Below are 15,713 nucleotides of genomic sequence, written 5' to 3' on the forward strand. Positions count from 1 at the left end.
GACAATAAGCCAACAGAGGTGGGAGGATTCAGATCCTTTACTTTTTATTACAGGAAACAATTCATTAACATTTCAGAGCCCTAAGTGTCAGACAGCTCTAATTCACTTAAAAAGTTAAAAGATCGACAACAGGTTTTCCACAGATCTGCATTGTCCAAAGAGAACTATGAAACTCTACCCAAAAATGTTGAGAGGTCTGGCAATTCATGTAGAGGATTAAGGCTCCAGCTCAGGGCTACAGGGCTTGATTCCCCAACTGTGTGACTCTGGGCAAGTCACTTGATCGGAACCCCCTACCTAACTGGGGCACACACACATGCATTCACACACACACACACACACACACACACACACACACACACACACACACACACACACACACACACACACACACACACACACACACACACACACACACACACACACACACACACACACACACACACACACACACACACACACATAGCTATAATACACCCATACATCCTGGCTGCTATCTAAAAAGACTGGATATGATACTTAGTTATCCCTTGGCTGCTTTGCTGCTTAAAACACTGAGTGTACTTCTCCAGACTCAGAGTCTTTTAAGATGCCTATCCTTTCTCCTGTGTATGATGTAAAAAGCAGCACTTCTGAAAAGAATCAGCCATGCACATACAAGTTGTTTATTATTCTGGAATCTGGGGCACTCAGGGGGCACACACTTCCAGTAGGGCGACATGTCCCCATGTGCCCCCCCAGTTCTGCCTCTAGTGGCATGTGGATTGTTGACTCTTAATTGTTCATTTGCGGGCAACTAGGCTGTTTGTGGTACGGAGGAAAGGACTCACAGTCTATTTTCACTCCTTATCTGCCTAATAAACTCTGTTGGTGGTGACAACTATTCATAAGAACAACACAAGTGTCACATGTGATGCAACAGTGATGGATGGATGGATGGATGGATGGATGGATGGATGGATGGATGGATGGATGGATGGATGGATGGACAGCTTCTGGTTGCAATTAATCAACAATGAAAGAAAGAAATTAAGAGATATTCATAAAACAAGTTCAGTTTGCATTACCCAAATGTGAGGTTGCATACCAACTCACTATAAAGGAAGATCTGCTTAACTCCTGGAACTGCCCCTGTAAGAATCCTACTTAAACTCTGCCCACTCTGCCTTATCCCCCCTTCTACCATTATGTCTTTACAGATACCCACTCTTACCTGTATTCTAGGTTTTCCTGCTCTTTGACGTTTTCCTTCCACTACACTACTATCTTCACTTTTTACCTCTCCCTCCAATCTCTCCCTCCTCATACACTCTATGCCCCTCCTTTTTCTTTGCCCTAGTACCTGGACCTCTCTTTCCTGGCAGCTATATGCCTCACTACACTTACACTTAGGTTAGCAAATTACCCATCCTCATGATTATTCTTATGTTTAATCTGTGTGTGTATGGCTCATAACAGCTTATATCTATGTTTACATTATGTTTCTCTTCATACATTGTATAAAATTAATCTATTTTTCTGTGTGATTGTTTGATTAAATACTTAATCTGATTGTATAAAAAAATGTATTCCTTTAATGGAGCTTTTCTTCTCGGGTCTCTGCTGAAAAAGGGCATCTGCTCAGCCAGTTAACAAATGGCAAATAAATAAATAAATAAATGTTTGCAGCAGTCAGTATATTACTTAACCGGGTAAGTGAATCAGTCCATAGACCCTTTTCAGACATGTCACTGGTCAAAAAGGACCCCCAAAAATACAATTATAACAAAGAATACGTTTACTTATTCATTTATTTATTTATTTATTTATTTATTTATTTATTTAACATTTGTTAACTGGGAAAGTCCAACTTGGACCAAAGCCAGTTTTCAGTGGAAGCCTGGGGAGAAATGCTCCAGATGCATGTCTTTGTAATATGGGAGAAAACCGGAGCACCTGGAGGGAACTCACACAAATGCCACCACGGCACCACTGCACCCTCCACTGAACTTACAACAGAGCTTTAACCATTATAAGAAAATGCAAGAAAATGCAGAAAGAACCATTATAAGAAAATGCAATTTACAACAAGACATGAGAATTTAGCCAAAATACATTACATACAGTTAAATGGGAATACTGCAGGTATTACTTACAAATCATACATGCAAAGTGCATGTTTACCAATAAGTTCTGAATGAGCAAAAACATCAGCTGCAGCGTGCAACAAAGGATAACATTAACAGATTTAGCTGTCATTCGCGGCTGCAGGAGAACACAGCCCCATTGAACAATAGTATGTGTTACTTAGTCAGGATCTGTACAACAAAAGGAAGTCCTTCATAGCAAAAGTACTACCTACGCTGATTAAGTCTTATGCATTCTTCTGCGTGCAAGTTACACATCAAAACTAAGTTTGTACTTCGTATTTTAAAGGATTTTTTGTATTAGTTCATAGTATTAAGCTGAAGTCATTGTACATCATAGAGAAAAAAGTTGTCCAACTCAGTGATTCTGGTTTAGATAAGACATCCGCAAATATAATAAAGAAAAGGGATAGCAATGTAAATTATTAGTAAAATAATATAATGCAAAAAGGTACCTGTGCCTAAGCAACAAAGTAAGAAACATATCCCCTTAATGTGGCATATTTCACAACTAAAGATTGTGTATGCTAATCTTACATGAAAATGACGCATTGAGAGAGTCCTGCAACATACACCTGAGAAAGAGTGTGGGAGAGGGTTTGTCATCTGCTAAAGGGCAGTAAATTGGTGGCCCAAGAAAATTGTGTAACTTAGCTAATTTGCATTGTTGAGACTGAAAATAAGTCTATGACATTAGTTGCTACCATAAATTGAGGTATTGCATTGAAAATGAATAAAAACAGGCAGTTTCCAAATACTGTGTATGATGACTAAGATGATTGTTGTCTCACGGTTGTACTATTTTATCTAAGTGGAACAAGCACTCTGACTCTTTATGTCTGGCAGGAGTCACATAAATGGAACTTGAAATGTATTCTGGGAACAGAAAACAAAGCTACAAAACAAGTTCTTATTAGTATGGCTGTCCCTTAGATGGCAATTTCATAGTACAACATATTAAAGCATATCAGTAAGAATTTAGAATGATAACGCTGCATTAACATAGAGAGAAAATCAAGCTATAATTTAAATTAAAGCATAGCTTTAGCTTTAAGTTAGTTTCATTTAACAGATGTGTCAGTGTCAATTAGATATGTGTTCATATGAGTTCTAGCTGTTCCAAAAACAAATTGAGCCTCTTCACCACTCCAGTAATCAGGTGTAGTTGAAACTTAGCAAGCTACAAAATGACATCTTTCATTTGTTTATTTCATGTAACAAAGTTCTTTCGTGGTACAAAGTCTTTGCAGGTAATCCCTATGACAAGAGAGAATTGATGATGAAAATGAAACACAGTAGGCCATCTAGTCGAGTTTATCCCATAGCAAGGCTTTCAGTAATACCTCCTTTTCACATTTTAAACAGCAGAAATCTGTAGAAATATACATTGAAGCAGTGGTATTGCTAGAAGGAATGAACTATCATGCTTAATGTAATTTTCCTGATAATTACTTCATCAGAATGTGCTATGCACTCTTCTGTGAGGCCCTATAGACACAGCATAAAAGTTAATGTTACATCACTGCCTGAGATACTGTAGATTGTCCAGTTTATATTTAAAGTCTTTTCTGTCTTTTAGTACTTTATAAGTGCTGATCATGAAACTGTGTAATGGTATCTGTTTTTAACAGAGTGGATTTTGTATCTTCTTAATCAGCTCTGTACCGCTTTCAAAGGCATGAAGTTCTGAAACAGCTAAAGGAACTGAAAGTTGTGAAGATCAGAAGGTAAAGGACTGGAGGTACATCACTGACCATCAGAGCCTTTTGTAATCAGCGACTTCAAAACTATGAATTAAGGCTGCAAATAGTAAATATTCTACAGGATAGTCCTATTGATGTTTGTTTTCGTTTAAGGTCACTATAAGATGTTCGGTAGCTGCACCTGCACCAGGTAAGTATACCACCAAATGGAAGTTCATGACTACACCGTTGTTGTCTTGCACCTGCCTTAGATCTACAGGGATCCTTAAAAGCATTGTTGCTGTTATCTTTGAGAATGTTATCTGATGGACGCTGATGAAATGAAAGATGATACAGCTGTCTGTCAGGTAAGCCTCTGCTGAGCATTTTAGTATAAAACTGACTTCAGCTATAATGTTTGGAATCTTAGGAACAGCCAAGTACTCATATTTGGCACCACTCCCACCTATCATACAAATCAAAAGACCCTCTCTTAAAAAGGAGATTGTGGCATTTGGGACTACTCTCACCTCTCATACGAATCAAAAGTCCCTCTTTTAAAAACGGGATTGTTAGACTAGTGTGACCTATCCATTACCAAAATGTAATCAGTTAGCAATCTGATTAATTCACCAAACTAGCTCCTTGGCCTTCAAACGTAGCTTAACATTATACTTTCCATTCAAATGGGAATGCAATTGCATCTTTATACAAAATATTATTCAACCTATTGTTTAAACACTACCACCTAAAGCACACCCTTAGTCTAACTCCCTTTGTCAGCCTTCTTCTCACTAGTTCACTCGCATAAGTGCAATAGATTGTCAGCTTATACCCTACTAATCACTCCCTTCCTATGCTACTGACACTCTAATGCTGTGACTCAGTCACCGCAACATCACAAAATCATTTATTCATATTGATTATGTGTTTAACCCTGTTTAGGGTCACAGAGCAGGAAGACTCTTTCCCACTGCTTACTAGTATAAGGCAGAGAAACTAATATCAGAGTACCACGCCATTGCAGGGTGGACACACTTACTCACTTACTCACACTCAAATGAAATACACATATACAAGCATTTTCAAAGATCTAGGTTGTTACCACTGCCCATCAAGAGAATTAAAGTGTTTTATTTGATATTATGTAATCCTTGTAATAATGTGACCCAGTACCTGGTTTATGTGTCAATAAGAGCCCAAGGCTGAAGGAAAAAAAGTTGTAGTTTGACCACAGGACCAGCTCCACCTCCATATTCAAGATAAGTATATCCATTTGGAAGTCCATATCCAGTGGGTATCCCTATATATGGCAAGCTCATGAGAATCATTATCAACCTAGGTATTAAAATTACCCAGATTAACTATTGTGAGTGCTCATGCATTAAGCACATGAAGAGATCTGTGAAAATTTGAAAAAAAGCCAATAGGTAACCTAGTGAACCATAACCCAGGTGGATTCTGAAATTCAATCCTGCTCCAAAAACACAATCAAAATATTGATATGTTCCAATATTCACCTAAGTCACCTCAAGGACAGTAGTGGAAGACACATGTTCACAACACTGTCACTGTTACCTTGCCTAGAGCTGTGAATAACATGGAGGGTTGATGGTAACCTCATTAGGATTATTATTAACACGGCATTAAAACTGCCAAGATAAACTATTGTGAATGTTCATTCTTTAGATGAAGATGCATGTGAACTCTTGCAGAAAAAAAACACCTAGGTAACCTCCACCCATGCTCCAATTAGACCATTGCAGTTCTGCTCCCCCCCCCGGACCCCCTGCTCATACCTGGGGGGGGGGGGGGGCAAGGATTCTGTGCATGGTCACTCCATGTCCAGAGAGAGAGAGAAAGAGAATGATCTCACAATGCAAGCTTCTAAGACTTACCATTTTCCTGTTAAGAGAGGTGATGACCAAGGATCCAGGGATCATATTTAGGGTTAATGACAGAGATTTAGAATATGGGGAAGGGAAACCTCTAAGTGTTCAGAGTGAGTGTGATGACATAGACATCACCATCCATGCCATCAACAAGCTCATGTCTCCTTAAATTTTTCTAGCAGCTTCCTACAAGCAGGGAGGCATGCCCCAATCTCCATCAAGGTGTGCCTTGATTGCATGCCAACCCTATGTTCCTTCCCACCCAGGATAGGTAAACTAATGGAGACCACTTATTTCTACTCCCCTCTCCTACCTCATGCAATGCCCTAGCTGCTGTTTGAACTCAGATTGTCTGAGTCATGGCTCCTTATATCTATAGCACAGAGCTGGGGCTCCACCCTATGACTCTTTGCAATGCCAAGCTGATAGCACCCTACAGGTGTTTGGGGAGTCAACAGTTGGAAGGTCAAAAGTGAGGAAGATATTGAAAAGCTCCCTAAAATAAAGTCTGATGCTGAACAACAAAGCAAGCTATAAGGAAAATAAAGAAATGCAAAACTGAACAAAATCCTAAACCAAAATTAACTGTATTACTGTTATTAAAATGTAAAGGTAACAGCATAATCCTGTGCCTTTATTTCTGTATCTTAGTAAAGCTATGAATATACCATGTTGCGCCAGCCAAAATGGGCTGGTCATGAAAGAGAGTTCAGACCAAATATGATCCAGTGGAAAAGGTAATGGTAATTACCTCTTGTGTTGTTGCTAAGAAACCTTTGAGGCAAAAGCAACCAGACATTCATACTGGAGGATAAATGCTTCAGGTCTGAAGGTGCCCAGCATACTATCAGAGAAGAGCAGAGGACAAGTAGGAATAAAGCTAGAGGTTATCACACAGATGTATTAAAATCAACAGTATATCTATCTGCTGAGGTGTCAAGCAATGAAAGGCAGGTCTGATGCTTCAAAGCATTATATACCACTGGAATAAGTTCATAGATTCATAGGTGTGTACTAGGCTAATGGCCCTGGGGCCTTTGCAATCCTAGCCCATAGAAGTGCCCTGGCATTGTCCCGCCCATAGTTAGTTCCCAGTGCCTCTATCAAGTAAAGCCACTGGAGTGATCCCTGGGGTGAACTTTCTATTTCCCATCCACACATCAAAATTTCTCTTGAAGAGGGCTAGTGAGGTGCTCTGCTCGACATGTATGGGAAGTCTATTCCAGAGCATGGGCAGTCTCTGGGTTATGAACCTGTCCCTCCAGCATGTTCTGTTGATTGTGGTAATGAGGTTGAGGTCTCTGGAGCATGTGGTGCAGAGGGATTGAGATTTCTTTAGATGTAGCATTTCTAACAGAGCCTGGTCAGTCATGGCTTTGTAAGTCAAGCAGAGGTTGCCTCTTAGTAGACAATATGACACAGAGAATAGCTGGTGTTTTTTGAGTCTGTCCATGTAGGGCATGTGTTCAAGGCCTAGGATCCTCTTTGTGAGATATTTTTATGGTCTCTCCAGCTGTTGCAGGTGTCTACTGAGGTACATGCCAAATGGGGCATTATACTCTATGATTGGTCTAATGAGAGAAGAGCAGAGAGAAATGGTGACCTCTTTCTTCCTGGATGGAAAACCCTTGGTAATGAGATATGCCACATAGACGGACTTTCTACCCACAGTGGCAATGTGGTGGTCAAAGGAGAGGTTACTGTCATCCTGTGTCCCCAGATCTCTTATAAACACCTTCAGTATTCAGTGGGCTCCCCTCAATGCGGTAATTAGTCGGAACTGAGTTTTTCTCAAAGGGGATGACAACGCATTTTTTTGGCATGAAGCTTAAGGCCATGGCTTCAACACCAGTCATTGGTCTCAGTGAGACCTTTCTGTAGGATGTCTGCATCACCTGGGGAGTTAATAATGGCTCCCAGCTTGCAGTCATCTGCAAATTTGGTCAGTCAGAGTCCTTCCATGTTGGCCTGGACATCTGAGAAGTAGATGCAAAACAGGAGAGGACCCAGGACCAATCCCTGTGGGACTCCACTTGTGATTGGTCAGCAGTCTGACTTGGAGTCCACTACTTTCACATTGTGGGTTCTATCTGTGATCCAATTTGCAATCCATCTAATGATATAGGGGTTGATGCCTAGTTTGCTGAGTTTATCAATAATTTCTGAGTGAGGAATGGTATCAAAGGCCTTGGCCAGATTGAGGTAGGTTGTATGAACTGCCTTACCTTCAACCACCGCTCTGATAATTAACTCATAGAAGTCAACCAAGTTGAGCAGGCATGCTCTACCATTCACAAAACCAAATTCCATGGGATCTAGAGTTTGGAGATTCCCTATATCCTTGTTAATTAGGTCCATGATGATGTGCTCCATAGCCTTACATATCAGACTCGTCAGAATAATGGGGTGATAATTTCCAGGGTCTGTAGTCGCCCCTGCTTTATGGAGAGGGATTACTGTAGCAGTGTGCCATTCAGTAGGGGCAAAGCTTGAGGTGAGGCTGTGAGTGAACAGAGCACACAGATGTGGTGCCAGTTCACTTTGTAATTCATGTAGAACACATCCAGGAATATTGTTGGGTCCCATGGAAGCTGTATTCTTGGCCATAGACAATGCAGCTTTAACCTGTGCTGCAGTAATGCTGGGTGCCTGACATTCTTCCTGTATTGAGATTGGCCCTTTGGGGGGAGGGGGGTAAAGTTGGCACTGAATCTGTTGGCCAGTATGTTTGCAATATCTGTTGGCTCAGTATAGGAGCTACCATTGTGCATTAACGCAGAGCAAATCTGGGTATTTCCATGGAGATTCTTGATATAACAATAGAAGGCTTTGTGGTTGTTTTTAAGTGTCTGCTGCAATTCTGCCTTCATAGCTAGTTTTGGAGGTTTTGATGAGGGATCTCAACTTTTTGTTGAGGCTAATAAGGAAATTTCTCCAATCCTGGGACTTCACATTTTTCTGCAACAGCTTCTTCCTTCTGTTGTAGAGTTTATTAATGGTAGGGGATTACCTTACTGGCTTCCTTTTTTTGGAGGAGAGCGTCTTGGCTCTGTTGGATATGGCTAGTTCCATGCATTTATGTAGGTGTTCCTACAGTGCATTGCTGTATGATTTAGCAGTCATGCTTCTATTTTCCTTTGGCATGGGTGCCAGGAAGTTAGCCACCTCTGTTTTTAGGAGTCCAAAGTCAGCTTTGGAGAAGTTTTTCATGGTGGATACCTTTGCGGGGGGTGTGGGTGAGATGTGTATTCCCATGGTGATTAGTTTGTGGTCAGATCTAACCAGGGAAGAATTGACGATTGATATAGAACAACAGTTCCCCATGTTAGTAATAACCAGGTCAAGGATGTTGCTTCCTCTAGTGGGGGTGGGGGTAAGAATGAGCTGGTCCAGGACATTGGAATTGATGAATTCCAGGAAGCGTTGGGCCAGTGTATTGGGGCATGAGTAGTTTTCCCAGTTGATAGAGAGGTAGTTGCAGTCAGCTAGTATGAGACTATTGAGTTGGACCCTAATTGTTTCCAGGGTGCTTAGGGACATGGAGTAAGAGTCTTGGGACATGGTTTGGGACTTATAGCAGGCTACGACCTGAATCACCATCTTACCCAATGTTAGTTGCACCTGAAGTATCTCAGATGCATTATGCTGGGCTACTAGCCTGGAGGTGTGCATATCCTTTATGAATATGGAGATGCCACTGCCTTTGGAGCTTCGGTCCATGTTCTGGGTCCGAAAGGTGTGGAATGAGTTATAGCCTGGTAGCACAGGGGTGCTTTCTGTTGCTTTAAACCAGGTCTCCATTACAGCACAAATGTCGATGTTCTCTATTTTGAGCAGTGCATCTTGGGATTTAGACTTTTAGCGTTGAGCAGCATGACCCTCAGATTGCATTTATTTATAGCTGTTACAGTGGTAATTTGGTCTTTGGAAATCACCCAAAAAAGGCACTATAGGAGTGACAAGAGCCTTAGCCAGTATCTGGAAACCCAGGGGTGACAGATACAGGCCATCTCTGGCAAAGCACCAAGGTCTGTCAATTATGTCATCCCAAGCAGATAGATACTGGATCCCCTTAGAATGGCACATGAAACTTAGCCAATTGTTGAAGTCAATTATTTTTTGCTTGTACTGCAGTATCATTCTGGGCGATGGTAGGATGCTGCTCAGGGCTAGAGTCATACCTGCCTGGGCCACATAATCTGAGAGCTCTTCCATGTTTCTTTTCATGTAGTCCAAGTGCTCATCAGCAGTTGAATTCTGCTCAGTGGTAAGCCATCAGATACTTACCTGGTGATCCACAGCTTTACACCCTTTTTGCTACCCCCACCCCCAATACTAAGTCTATATTCGATTCCTGCTGTTTATGGAGCCATCTTTAAATTACTAGTCTCCCATCAGGATACAAGTGCTCGTCAGCAGTTGAATTCTGCTCACTGGTAAGCCATCAGATACTTACCTATTGATCCACAGCTTGGAGGGGTTTAAGCCCTGCTCCGTTTGTGCTATGCACAGGCTCACTTCACACCCCATCGTGCCTCCTAATCCCACTCAGCCCTACATCTAGATTTATTCTAGGCACTAACCCCTCCCAATAACCAGTAGCCAGTCAGAACAATACTAGTAACCTATCTCCTCTACTGCCCACAGTACCCCACCCACTTTCAATCTAACTGCTCACATGACACAGTCATACTTCTACCTAGTGTGCTTACTTTCCTTACCTGCACTCTTCTTGCACACTTTACATCCTATCAGAACTCCATACTAGATACACCCCACCATTATCACTGCACCTTTACTCTCACTTCTATCCATCACCCACCTACTAATTAGACTTGTCATACCATCACAGTCTCCATTCCAATCACCGTACTACCAGTCACCTGTTACATTCAAACAAAAAATATCCCTAAAATATGACAGGTTAATTACCAGAATTATAAAACTTATGTTTACTGCCCTATTAAAAATTAGCTCTCAATGGTGATATCTACCCTAACCCTGGTCTTACTCTTACCAACTCCTCACCTAAAAATCTGCCTAATAGCTGCTTCTTCTCACAACTAACATCCAACAGAAAGCCATCTGACCTCTTGTTCATGTGTCTAAATATCAGAAGTATAACTAATAAAACCCATGAGCTAAACGCCAACATAGCTTTATATTCTCCTGATATTCCCACCCTTATCGAAACCTGGCTCAAACCTCACATCAAAAGTGAGGAAATACTCCAAACAGGCTATAACAGTCTTTGAATAGATAGACTGTCTAAGAAAGGGGGTGCTGTGGCTCTAATGTTTAAACAGCACCTCAGCATCCACATCCTAAACACATCTGCCCCCCACATTGAAAATGAAGGAATCCTACATGCCATCCTCAAACTAAACCCAAATAAAACCATCAACATCATAGGATGCTCCTTCCCTCCTGGCCCCACCCCTGGAAAACCTCCTAAACTGGGCTAACCATTCCCTACCCCAGGAAACCATAATTCTAGGTGATTTTAATATCAACTGGCTGTTTTGTAGTAACAATCACCCAGCCCACCACCTAAACCTTCATGGTTTCTCCCACCTAATACAGTCACCTACCCAGATAAATAAAAACTCTAGCAAACATATTACTCTCGAATGGATATTAGTCAATAAAGACCCTCTATCATACTTAGCTGGCTGTCTACCAGACAGCCTCAGTGACCACACTCTACCATTCCTTCTGAGACACCACTTAAATTGTATTAAACCCATCATCTATAGGCAAATCCTAAATAGGGTAAACTTTAGCCCTCTCTCCGTTATCTCTTACCTTCAAAAATGTGATTGGACACCACCAAACTACCTCAATCTGGATGAAGCCGTCCACTTCTTCAATAGCACTTTCCTAAACATCCTAAACACACATGGTCCCATAAGAAATGTCAGAATCAAAACACAGTACTCTCCTTGGCTGCAAAATAGCACCAGGGCACTAATGAAAATCAGAGATAAGGCCTGAGAGCACTGGCGCTTAACAAAACCCCCCTCCTCTAGACAGTCATTCCTAGAGTTGTGCAACAAGGTCAAAAAACAAACAAAAGAAGATAAAACCCAATATTATCAGTCTGCCCTAAACTCCTCACATCACAACCCTAAGCAGGTCTGGTCCACAATAAACTCCATTCTCCACCCAGGTAAAGTAGGCACCCCCCCCCCACCTACCACTCCCTTTTCCACCAGCAATATTGCTGACTCATTCTATAAACAGTTTACTGAAACCATTCTGTCTTTGACTAAACAACACAACCCTCTACCAGGGTTGCCAGACATCCCTATTTGGGTGGGACTGTCTTGAGATTAGCAGCCTGATCCCGAGTCCCGCCCTGCCGGTTTAAATCCTGGCCAGCCTCCGCTTTCATTGTTTTTTGTTTTTTTTTTGATTGTCCTGTATACCTGGCATATGAGCCAATCAAAAATTGCTAAACACGGAGCTTCTTGTGTTCTGCATTAAACACGAGAAGCTCCGTGTTTAGCGATTTTTGATTGGCCCATATGCCGGTATACGGGCCAATCAAAAATCGCTAAACACGGAGCTACTTGTGTTGAATGCGGAACTGCAATGCATTAAACATGAGAAGCTCCGTGTTTAGTGCAGAGCTACTGAGCTACTGTTCTTTAATGTGGAACTGTGTTCCGCATTAAAGGCCTTTTTTTTTTTGTCCCTACCTGGGGGGCTGGAAATATGGCAACCCTGCCCTCTACCCACCCTCCATACATCAAAACCAAATACTGTGCCCACAGTCTTTTCTTTTTCATCAGTACCTACCTGCTATATAAAAAAAAATTCTATTGAAACTTAAGCATGCAAAACTTGCAGCTGACAATCTCCCTTCTGAATACCTAAAAATAGCAGCAGAAGCCCTAGCTTATCCAGTCTCTATCTTAATTAATCGGACCTTACCAGAAAGCTATATTCCTACACTGTGGAAAATATCCCACATCATTCCCCTCCATAAAAGTGAGTCCTCCACTGAACTTTCCAATTACCACCTCATAGCCATCCTTTCTCCATTTTCCAAGATACTTGAGAAATGCATCCATTCTCAAGTCTTAGACTACCTCTTAGCTAATAACCACCTTTCCAGCACCCAGCATGGCTTCAGACCACAGTACAGCATTACTACCACCTTGATCTCTTTCACTAATGCTATCCTTCATCATAAAAATAATGGCCTGTTCTCCTCTGCTATATTTCTGTATCTATCCAAGGCTTTTGACATGGTCTACACAAACTACTAATCTCTGTTCTCACTAACCTATCCTTTTCCCAGTCAGCTACTGATTGGTTTCACATCTATCTAACTGGCCACCAGTAATCAGTTGTCTGGCATAATGACCTATCTCCTCAACTTCCTGTAACACTCGGTATTCCCCAAGGCTCCATCCTTGGTCCCCTACTATTTTCACTCTTCACCAATGATCTAGTCACAGCCACCAAGCATGCTTCTCTTATACAGTATGCAGATGACTCCACCCTCATCTGCTCAGCTCCAACTATACCTGAACTTCACAAGATCACACAGGAAGCCTTTTCATCTGTAGAAAGCTGGCTATCTAAAGCCAAGTTATTACTCAACCTGAGCAAGACTAAACTCCTTATCTTCCAGCCCACTAAATTGAACCCAGTTATCCCCCACTTTAATATTCTAGCCAAAGACAATACCGTCATCTCCCCAACAGAACACACCAAACTACTTGGTGTTGAGATTGATAACAATCTCAAATTTGACACTCACATTTCTCTTACCATAGAAAGGTTCACAAAAAACTAGGTGCACTGCACAGAAATAAACAATTCCTCACCAAGACAGCCAGACTTTCTGCTGCCAATTCCCAACTAATCTCCACTTTGCTCTGCACCCTCCTACACTAACCTACCTTAGACAAACATACCTAAGCAAACTCGAGGCTTGCTACAATAAAATTGTTAAGTTTGACACTGGTGTATCATATCGCAGCCACCACTGTATCTCACTTAGAGAACTTGACTAGCTTGAACTCCCTCAACCTCTTCACCTAAATCAACTCTCACTCACCCATAACTTAGTAAACCATTCTCTTAAAGTCCCATCCCTTCAAAACCTTCTCCAGCCCTACTGCTCCACTAGACCACTACCCTCCAGCAGCAAAAATCTACTTCTAGTGACCAAACCCAAGAACCCAGTGGGAGAAGCACTATTCTCCTGCATCATATCCAGATTATGGAATAACCCCCCCCCCTCTATAACCAAACTACCTTCTTGCAATCATTTCAAGACTGCACTAAAAACTCACTTAAGTCTCTGGTTATGTCCATGTGCCACTCCTGACTAGTAACCCTCTTTTACCTCCTCTTCCTCTGCCCTCCCCTAGCCACCCTGCCTCACACCATCTGATCATTGCATTCCTTCCTCTGCAGGCTCTGGCTCACCCTTTACCCTCCCCTTCCCTCCTCACTCAATCTATCAGACCTGTTATAACATGTTTAACAACCCCACTTCATCTCAACTCCAAATACATATCCAACTGAGTTACACCTAGCTTCCTCTTACTACCACGTATACTACTCACTCAGTCTCCTCTCTTACTCCTCTGTCTTCCCCTTCCATCTCATTAACCCTTCTAGCTTGTTCCACCTTTGTGTGGAGCATATGCTTTATATCTGTTTGAGTTTAGTGCAATACTTGTATATAAGATTTAGGTATATGAGTTTAGAAAAGTATCCATTTGAGCTTAGTACTATCTGTATATACATCCTACCTTTATTCCTAGCCTCTAGCTAGATATTGATATATCTGTCCATTACTATGTTTCATATTGTATGTATAGCTAATGTTTGCTGCAGTATATATTATTTGCTATTGTATGTATATTCAGTTGTTCTTCATGTACTCTACTGCTCATTTATTGTTCTGTGGAGATTTTCTCCTCAGGCCTCCACTGAAAAAGGACCTGTGTCCAGTTGGAATTTCCCAGTAAATAACTAAATAAATAAAATAAATAATTTGAGTAAAAAGGATGGAGACGGAACAAGGAAATGTGGGGCATGCAGTCTTAAATTTGAAGGGGAAACTTTTCAGCAGTGCTCTGGAGTGGCAATGGGGGTGAAATGTGCCCCAATCTTCGCGAACTTGGTGTTGTTGGCATGGGAAAGAGTTTTTGTCTTTCCATCAAGATTTTCTGCCAACATTGTGCTTTATAATAGGTTCTTGGACGATTTGCTTATTCTATGAGATGGAGATGAGATGAGTGTGGTTGAATTTGTTCATTACTTGAATTGTACTACTAGCTTTTTGAGATTTGCCCATGTATGGAGTACGGACAGAGTGAATTTTTTGGATTTAACTATCATTAAAGATAGGGATGGTTTGGTGAGTACTCTGTATAGGAAGGATAGGTATTCCAACTCTCTCTTACATTTTGCGAGTTGCCACCCTTACCATCAGAGAAGAGGGGTGGCTAAGGGTCAAATGGTACGCATCTCAAGATTGATAAGCGATGAAGATTTATTTAAACAAGAAATGTACAAACTTATAGGTATGTTCCTAGATAGGGGATATCCACTTAAGTTTTTACTAAAGGTGAAGAGAGAGGTATCAAGGGAAAGGAGTTCTGTATATTCTCCTATCCTTAAAAACACTGGGGAACCCATTGAGGATGGGCAGGAGCATGGCTCAAGTAAGTTAGTTTGTTCTGAAGGTCCTTGCTTTATTTTGAAATTCAATGAGAAGGCTACTGAAATAGGTACAGCTCTGCGGGATGCGTGGAACCACTGCCTGGGTAATGCAACTAAGGATATTTTAGGGAGGGCACCTAGGATTGTGTATAGTAAAGGTGAGAACTTGAAGAGGATCCTTGAGAAGATGCCTAGAGTTAGGAAATCTCGGATGTCTAAATGTGGTAATTGTAGGTGTTGTAGATTCATTGCTGAAGGTGCACATTTATGTATTAAAGGGTTTGAGTGTACATTGTCTTGCCCAGGGTTGTGTAACTGCAACA

The sequence above is a fragment of the Protopterus annectens genome, chromosome 1.part1, assembly GCF_019279795.1.
Source record: "Protopterus annectens isolate FY-2018-M chromosome 1.part1, PAN1.0, whole genome shotgun sequence".
NCBI classification, from domain to species: domain Eukaryota; kingdom Metazoa; phylum Chordata; order Ceratodontiformes; family Protopteridae; genus Protopterus; species Protopterus annectens.